At 37.9% G+C, this 9,664-nt stretch overlaps 1 long non-coding RNA gene across 2 annotated transcripts in view; it reads right to left on the bottom strand.

The window, feature by feature from the left end:
* Nucleotides 1-675: 675 nt before the first annotated feature.
* The window catches only part of LOC106957346 (uncharacterized), a 43,325-nt gene continuing 34,336 nt past the window's right edge, over nucleotides 676-9,664 (bottom strand). For both annotated transcript variants that reach the window (XR_001426933.1, XR_001426932.1), the window contains 2 exons: nucleotides 6,203-6,312; nucleotides 676-2,214 (listed from right to left, as the gene is read on the bottom strand). This is a non-coding gene — a long non-coding RNA (uncharacterized LOC106957346). The remainder of the gene's footprint in view (nucleotides 2,215-6,202; nucleotides 6,313-9,664) is intronic.

Below are 9,664 nucleotides of genomic sequence, written 5' to 3'. Positions count from 1 at the left end.
GCTGTTTCTGAAGGCACAGAAATGGCACAGGAAGTCTTAAACATTTTAAACTGATTTTAAATCCGTTCCTACGGTATGCCATCACTCAGTCAGAGGCTGCTTTACTGCTTGGTGGGAGTACTGTGCGAGACAACTCCCATGATGTAACATACATTCCAAGTATGTGCAATGGGCCTAAAACAAGCAATTGTTTTTTAACAAAGGCAAATTTTGGAAGAGTCTGCTTTTACCCAACCGCACCCTGTCTCCTGAGAATTGTGCAGCTATTTTATAGTTTTTCTTGAGACCACAGTCACAACTCATCCAGACCTTATTCAGCCAGAGAAACCTAGCCTCTATTTTACTTTGTGAAACAATGAGGATGAGTTTGAATGTTATGAAACATTTATCAACACCCCTTTAGTTTCCATTTTAAAGTATTTGACATTATTTTAGCCGAGTAGGCGGTCATTTTCTTTTACCCTCTCAAATCAAGTATCTGATCAAAGTATGTTTGTCCAAAAAATGTGTGAATCAACCCATTTTACTCAGTTTTTTTCAGAGATGAATGCACGTTAGCCAACATGTACAACATTTGATGCTTTGTCCTTAAATATATGCTCCCTGTGTGATATCAGATTTTCAAAATGTTGCTGACACAGTTTCATCCATTATTAACCATCAGTGCTTTACCAACAACTTACCACTTAATTATATAAATTGGAGACATTGAAAGACTAGATGGTAAAAACAAAAAAAAGTTGAGAAAGCGTGGCTTTAATAAAAAGTCAGGTTCCAGTGAAAATCTGTATCATAAGTAATTGTTTCTTATCAGCCAGATTTAACATTTGCCTTGAAACGAGACACTCGCATGTCTCATCCAGGTGTGCACCCACAGTGTTTTCCTGCCTCTACACATTTAAAAGGCCAGGTGTGTCCTGGTGAGTGGCCAAAGGTTTATGACCTTCTGCTCCATCATTTTGTGTTACCTCACACCATTAGCCCATGGTCGTCGTTTCAGCTGGTAGGAATGTTATTGTGGATGTGCACTGGCTTGCTCCAAATGCCTTTTATGACCTTTGGATGCCTGTTGAACATCCACCTTCCCTGTATAAAACTGGAAATCCTTTTGTCCTATTATGTGATTTTACTCGCCGTCTCCCTCTGAAAATTCAGAGTAAATATCCACTTGAGAATTTACATTGCATTTTCTTTCCAGGCTGCTTAGAGCTTCTGATTGTATTTATGAAATTATTACCACAGTTTAAACAATATGTCTGCCCATCTGAAAACATGACTGATGCGGGTTCAAATTGAAGAAATGGTGCACATGTGACATTTCAGTCCTTTACTCCCTTAAAATGTCTGCATTACTTTCCACACTTAATTGCTGCCTGATGAACTTATGTTGAAAGTTTAATGTTCTGATTGTTGGCTGAATTCGTTAGAAAACAGATCCAACTCATGTCAGCCTAGGGTAAGTATTTAGCATGTCAAGGTCAATATATGTTTAGTGCATCTGCAGCAGCTTGGATCACGAGGAAGAAAACCAAAATCTAAAAAAAAAAAAAAATGCCTTACTCTATGAAACTCTACATTCCATATATCAATTTCCATTTTCATAACAGACAAGGCAAAGTATAGAACTCCAGTCCAGCTTGGAACAAATGGGAAAAAAAATTAAATTCATGCACACACTAACACTTAAATGCCACTAAAAGTGTCTTCTTAACCTAAAATGAATGTTTTTGGTTGGTGGAAGAAAGCCAAAATCCCCAAAGATGCAGCTTGCCTGAGCTCAGAGGTCATGGCGCCCTTCTGAGTTGAATACTAGATCCATCACCACAAGGAACAGTGAAGCAAAAGGGGACATTTGACATAATGATGGTCATTGCTGAGCCTATCTATCTCCATACATGGAGTCTGGCAGTCTGGCATATAGAGCGCTTTAACACACAGGCAACACTCCCTCATCCATCCTGCACACAGAAGACATTGGATTCATTTGCAGCTGAACAATCTACTCCCTCTGTTGGCCTTTCCTGTCCAGACGCACTCGCTGCTGCAATCTGTCTGCTGCGAATGAAGATAAATTGGGGTGTGGTGTTCTCCTTTATCAGTCAACATTGAAGTATCTGAAAGTCTCCCGCTCAGATGGCTGAATAATGTCAACTTGAGGACCTCTTTATCCCCCCGCCGGCTGATTTCTTTTATCTTTATCCTCCAGATACATTCCTGGGAACATTCAAGAGCGTTAATGATAAGCAGGAAGCTTCAAAGTTAGAGCACACTGATAATGAAGTGGGCTTTTTATGATGCAGTGATTCTACAACAGCAGGTCATAGAAGGGACTGTAAGAAATGCTGTGTGAAAACTTCTAATGCAAGTTGATGCATTAGATGCATTAGAAGTCCTCTTACATTTGGAAAGAATGTGAGAGGAGGTCCTCTGGTTAAGGTTCTTCAAGAGCTTCCACTAAAATAATGAGATGATATTCAAGTCATTTATGTAGTGCCAAAATACAACAAATGTCATTTTAAGGTGCTTTAAAAACAGACCCAAATGTGCAGCTATATAGAAACAAATTTGGTCCAAATTCAATTTTTTAAAAAGTAGAAATTACAGCAAGTTTATTTGTAAACCTTTGAGACAGACAACCCGAGCTATAAGAAGTAAATTAAAGTTTCCAACACAGCTTGTTGTACTTCTGCTTCTAATTCTCTTCTACTCTTTCATATAAATGTAAGTTTTACATCAGGCCAAAAATGCTTTTAAGTTCTGCATGTGTAGCTTAAGCCAAAAAAAAACAAACTTAAGCGATATTTGATATTATCTTTAACTGACATCAAATGTGCTTTCCAGAGGTGTTGTAATGTAACGTCTGAAACTCCTTCAACCTTAAACATGTTTTGACAAATCTGGCATGTGGTGTTCATTATCGTTTTGTTTTATAAAAGTATGCAGACGCTGATAACACTGCAATCAGTGTAATCTTGATGATTCAGACTGAACTTTAAAATGGCTTCACATGGGAAAATGCAACTATGTTTTGTTGCTCTGCAGGGCAGAATGACAGTTCTGGCTCTGGAGTTGAGTTGATAAATGAACTGTCTCAGACACACTCAGGTCAAATTGTCTAAGCTTTTCCCAGACTTTAGAAAATCTTGTCACACCGGACGAAAGACACGCAGACTATTCTTTAAGCTTAAGATCTTCTCTACATGTTTAAATTGGATCAGAAAAAAGAGAAAAGTTAGAACATGGGGATCACTGCAGAAAATCCAGTGATCCCCATCTTTCTTATCTTTATGTGACAAGTACAAGCTAATATTGACGTGATTATTCAAAAGCTTATGCTGTTCTCCCTTTACTAAAGGTAAGACTAATCCAATTCATATTCAACTTGTGCATTTTAATTAGTGCTTTCCATAAGGTTTCTTTGTTTCTTGCTAAAGTAAAAACTATGCACATCAAGCCTACTGTACGTACAAAACGCTGAATTTTATGTTCTGTTGTGCCCTTAATAAACACATAAATAATAACTTATGACGTTAACCACTCTGCCTGAAATTCTTTTTAATGGGCACGCAAAGAACAAACTTTGCTGAGGAAAGACTGCAAAGTCCATATGAGTCTTTCTGCATGGTCTGATTTCCCCATCAAGCCTCTCTCAAGTGCCTGGACAGAATTTGGCGACAAGCAAGGTCTGATTTACACATCTTCCATTTCCGCTGCTCACCATCTCCCTGTACCTGACAGGAGCAGCTGGACCTCATGACATATAGGCCATGTCATTTCCAAAATTCCTGCAGTGCTGCTCTGCTCTCAGCTTTTATGTCAGCACTCAATATGATGGCCTAATTTTACCATCCCGGGGACGCTCGTGTCCACCCCGTGTAGATGCATATATCTATATATAGTGTATATATAGTGTAAGCTGACTTTTAGTGCAGTTTGATTTCACTTTTTTTCTGCTTTATGCATATTTTAGGGTATAATGGTGTGTTTTGCATTTCTTTTTTTGAAAGGGTAGAAAGTTCATCTCAACGTATGTCTTGGGTCTATAACTAGTTAGCTTATCAAATAAAAGATTGTACTGATACAATCCAGTAGTTTGACATAAATAAAACTTGAAATCCCCAGAGATTCATGAAATCTAGTTTCTATTATACTGATTTTAGTTAAAAATATATATATTAAGGAGAAGAGAAATATCCCTTGTAATAGATTACTTTTTATATTTCTCTCATTCTATTGAAAAGTAGTGTAAACAATGAGCTAGCTGCTGCCATCAGTATCTGCTGACCAAAAATGTCTCATGGTTCGAAAGGGTCTTTGTACAATTGTTGCGTCAGCTTCTCAATGTACCTTGGTGTAAGTAACTTTTAACCTCCAATCTACCAGCCATGCACAAACCACCAACAACCCTCCGAGGTCTTGTTAAGGCCACGGAATGAGCTGCACAGCCCTCTGGGTAATGGGCTGGGGATGTGCTGGAGGGAAACTCAAGCCCTCTTGCCATTCCGGGCAGAGCGCAGCAGGCCACGCTCAGTATCAATGACAAAAGCAGACAGGCGACAAGCAGTGATCCATAAAACATGAGCTTGAGAAAGTTTGTGCAGCAAAGTCAATTATAAGTTTTTGAGAAAGTTGGAAAAAGTTCCATCAGCAGCAAATATAAACCAGGGACTGATTCACAAATACAAATGCAAAAGTACGCTACTGTTTTAGCAAATGCTACACGCTGGTATCCCATGAGCAAGAAGCGACATTGGTAGAAACGGACTGAGAAAATGGAGAAACCCAAGCAGCTGCTGATTAACCTACTGAGCATAAAAGAGCATCATTTAGTGAAATATGGCTTTGCTAGAAGTGCTAACTCTCAGGCAGAAACATTTAAACAAGCATGTGGCCAAACTACTGTGTAGTCCACAAAGACGCAGCAGTGTTGTATAAATTCAGACGAGAGCAAGGAGTTGTTTTGGTTGAAACCATCTGGGAGTCATTTGCAAGGGAACTTCTGGCATTGATTCCAATGGGGCCTGTTTTTGATGTGCAGATAGGCACGGTACACAGTTCGGTCAATGTGAAAATATTCCAAGATAAATGCGACGATGTCATCGTAATTGTGAGGAAAAATTTCAACCTAAACCATGGGCACAGTAAAACAACTTTTATAGCATTTTTCCATACGTCGACATAAAATGTGAGGGATTGACTTGTTCCATATTTTCCAATCGTTTAATTTTAGATCCAAAAAAAGGAGGTAGAATCGTCAAAAATATGTCTACAAAATAAAAATAAAAAACTGTTTTAATGGCAAAGCATTTCAGTTACTTAAAAACAAGCAAATGTAAACCAACTGTGCCACATTAAGACAGTAAACTTTTCCCACAAACAGGGAGCTTTAGTGCTTGGCTTTCTCTCTGTTTTGGATCAAATTAGATCAGGGGCCTTTTTAGGGAGAAATACTATGAGGAAACAATTCTAGGCTCAAATATATAAAAAAGAAAAGTTAATGTTTTTAAAAATTTTGCAGTCTGCTCATGGACTACTGACCAACGTGAGCAATTTTAGTAAAGTTATCTTCATTCTAGTGAGGTAGTTGGTGGTACTTTTGCCCTTCATCAATCAAGAAGGTTCTGGGTTTGAATCCCATCCTGAGGTCTTTCTGCATAGTTTGTAGGATCTCCACTTGTATGTGTGTTTTCTTCATCTGTCTTCTGTGAGAGAACTGTAAGCTTCATCTCACACTCCAAAAACATGGCTGCTGGCATATCTGAATACTGCAAGTTACCGCTAGGTATGAGTGTGTATGCATGGTTGTTTGTCCTGTGTGTATCTGTGATGCCCTCTGAAAAACTGGCAAGCTGTCCAGGGTTTACCTCGCCTCTCAGCTAATGACTGCTGAAGGTAGACATCGACTTCCCAGCAACCAAGCAAGAAAAAGTGTGTATAATAAAAATGGATTGTTTCTTACATTTCGTCCCAAACTATGAATTATTTAACAAACCTCTGTTTGGCACTATTTACACACCAGAAAAAGATTTAGAGTTTACAGAAAAAGAAAAAAAGAAAGTTAAACTTAAAGGCAAAAAATTGGATTATAGTAAAAACTGGCATTACATTAATCACCACATAAAAACAAGAAAAACTTTAAATGCAAATTTAAAAGAAATAACTAAGACATAATGAAAGGTTAACTGATTAAGTGTTTTTTTACCTCTGTGGGAAAGCTGAAATAAACTGTAAGGTTTCCCATTCCTACAGAAGAAGGAGCCATCAATTTCTGCACATGTCAGGTTTTCAGGCAGCTGTTGTTTAGCTCTGCTCCTGGAAACAGAGAGTACACACGTCTCTGATGACCTCAGGGTTCTACTCGGTTTATACCTGTCCAGCAGCTGTATGTGGGCTTAAGACTATTCAGATCTTCATTTAACAATAACCGCGTCTAAAGAGCTATTCTTAAACAGAGAGCCGGTTCAGGCCTGGTAAAATGAAGGTCATTTTCCTGGTGTTGGTCAGGAGTCTAGCAGCAGCATTTTGGATGAGCTCCAGCTGGATGTTTGTTGTTACAGGGAGTGATAAAGACACAGATACATTGTAACAACCAACTGAAAATAAAAGCATGCACATTTTCCTGCTGTTCTGTTTAATGAATATGGAGAAATTTTCACTTTTTGAATAAAGTAGTAGGTTGATTTAATATGGATGTTTAAATTTACAGATAAGTCTGCATGACCTCATTTTCTTGCTTGTGATCTTCAGGCTTATTCAATCTAGTTAAGTGTTGATCTCTAACCTTGAACTTTGGGTGTCATAGAGAAGAATGAAGTTGGACAAAATATTAAACCATTCACTAATTGACGTTATGGACTTCCTTACAGTAAGCAACTGGTGTATGTGCTAAAACAGAAATCAATTCGACATACAGGCATATGTACAGTCAGAGATGTTTTAATACTCCATAGTTGGAGCTAGGGGAAATTACTGATTTGTTGAATAAACTGATTCAAGATAAGCACTTTGAGGAACCCCATGAGTGGTCTTTGTTCAATACATATTAAATGAGAAATAGTAGTCCAAGATCTAAGAAGAAGTAAAAGGGAAAAAAGCATCTGATGAAATTACAGGTACTTGTTTTTGTGTTGTTATTTTAAGTGTACATTGGCACCATGTTTGTCTCATTGCAATCAAATGTGCGCCATCATTAATACGTCCCTGGAGCCTTGCTATGCAGATTTTGCCAAATTCAACTTTCATACATAAGACACACAGAGAAAATACTCTTCCACAAACAATGGGAAATTACGCCTGATTATGATGAGGTGTAGTGATTAAAATAATACTGTGCTCTGACAAGTAAAACATATCTGCGATCTCAGAGTCTGCCCTTAAAACATGGGCGATTTACAGCAATGCCCTCAGCAGGTTTGCTGTGCTAAGATTACAATCTGAGCCGCTATGAGAACGCCATTTACTTCAGATGGTTGGTAAATTACAAGGAAAACAAAGCGCACACACCCATATAGCAACATGCAGACACTTTGGCACCGTTACATATAGCTGCTGCTTTGTGAGAACACCTCCAGTATTCCAGCACTAAACTGTGTATGGACATTACTGACATAAGGCACCAGAAATTAAAGGTTGTGTCAGATTTCCACAGACAAACGTTCTTGCTCTTTATAAAGTCGACATGAAACAGCAGAGGCTGGAGTCGTTTGTGAATTCTCTGTGGCTCAAATCTACCCTTAAGCTTAAGTGGCTTCCTGGCAGATTGAAAAATAGTCCTCCAAACTTAGCAAGCACTTTAATCTTGTGGCTTTTCAAGAAATAGGCGGATTTAGCTTTTCCTCAAAGGACAGTTAAATGGCCATATTAACAGAGAGTTTATTATAGCAAAGAAAACCGACAAAATTTGGACAGTTCTCCCAAGCAATAGTTCTATGTTATAAAAAAAAGTTGGCTTTGCAGTAGGAAACCTGACACTGCTTTCAAACAACTGGACACAGAAAGGCAGTGACAAAGCCTGCAAACATTTCATCACCTTTGAGAAACTTCAAGGACTGAAATAAAAGCATCTGTGCAAGAAGCTCCAGCTTTCATTGTTTCGAGGACCTTAAAGGAGGTGTCTTCTTTGAACAGTGAAAAAGCTTGTTGTAGCCTCTCCCCCAGCTCCACGGGTCTCTTTCAAGCTGCAACTTCAGTCTACAGACAGCTGCACACCCGTATGGAACTGCCTCCATGAGTTCCCTGCTGCCTGCATCCATCAGAGAGACAGAAAGATTGATGCACTGCAGGTTGCTGGCATGCACCAGAGGTTAGATTTCACATTAACTTATTAATCAGGGCAGATTTACGTGATCCTTTAGATAAACCAAGACATCCACATCCAGGTATACTGCTTTCACTGCCTGGCACTGGGGTTTCTGTAACCAGGAATAAAAAAATAAAAAAAAAAACGGAGGGATGTTATCTTAAGGGGTGCATCTATACATCTTTGGCATTTAAGACTGAGGGAAAACGTACTTCAGCTTCCATGTTGCAGGACATGAAGAAACATGTCACTGAGAGCAAAGTTGCTCTGACCCAGACAACAGTAATCCAGGAATTATTCTCAGCTTGGGGAAAATGTCTCTGATGTAGCAATATTTAAATAGATTAAATGTAATAGTCCTAAAGCACCCTGTCTCTTAACCTGTGAAAAATCTGTCTGAAGAATAAATCATAAATCAAGAAGAAACTTTAGTATTTGTTTCATAAATAGCAGTACATTTGATACTTATGCTTCATTTAATTTACATGTGCTGTTGGAACTTGATTAAATAAAATGTTCAGTGACCGGGTGAAACACTAGTAGTATTACAAACTAATAGTAATGATTCCATCTGCATTTTGTATTTTCAAATGCTGATGCAATAAGTAAATAACCATTTTTTTACATCAACATCATAAAATTGTAGCTTGCAAAGCAGCCATGTTGGATTATGTATTTTGGGGTCAAGGATTGTGAGAATTATTTGACTGACTCCCACTTTGATTTATGGCCTTCTGTGACTTATGTAAATATTTAACTACCGACATGGAAGTTTCTACTTGTGAGTGAAAATGATTTAAACCATCATTAAGCTGCATCCTTCCACAATGATTTAGTGACAATGCATAAGAATGTTTTATTTAGTCTTTTTTCCTATGATACAACCCAAAACACAATGTTTTAAAAATGACTCCAGCATTGTGAAAACGAGAATTTGAAGAAGTGGTGCTTGTTATAAAAAGGGTGAGGACCGCCGAATAAGAAACACCAGCTTAACGGGGTGGAAAGCTGAATAAATGGAGGCCACAGAGACTGTCAAAGACAGGAAGACTTTTACTACTTGAGGAAGCATGTTTTATATATATATCATGCAAAAATGATTACAACCTAAAAAGATTCATGGCCAAACCAAATTCTGATATGGTTTGTCAAAGAGGACCTGTTTTGAAAACCAGTGACATTTTTATTTTCTATAATTGACTTAGTTTTCTTTATAGAAACATGATTATATTTAACTCTATGAATCATATCCACCAGCAGGAAGTCACTCGGATTATAAAGTTATAATGATAGGTCAAGGGGATCTGAAGAATTAATGCTATATGTTTTTTCTCCAAAAAAAAAAAAAAAAAAAAAAAAAAAAAA

This window comes from Poecilia latipinna, unplaced genomic scaffold (genome assembly GCF_001443285.1).
Source record: "Poecilia latipinna isolate Pla-1442-1.1 unplaced genomic scaffold, P_latipinna-1.0 Scaffold896, whole genome shotgun sequence".
Classification (NCBI taxonomy): Eukaryota; Metazoa; Chordata; class Actinopteri; order Cyprinodontiformes; family Poeciliidae; genus Poecilia; species Poecilia latipinna.
This window is presented reverse-complemented; position numbering and strand designations above follow the sequence as displayed.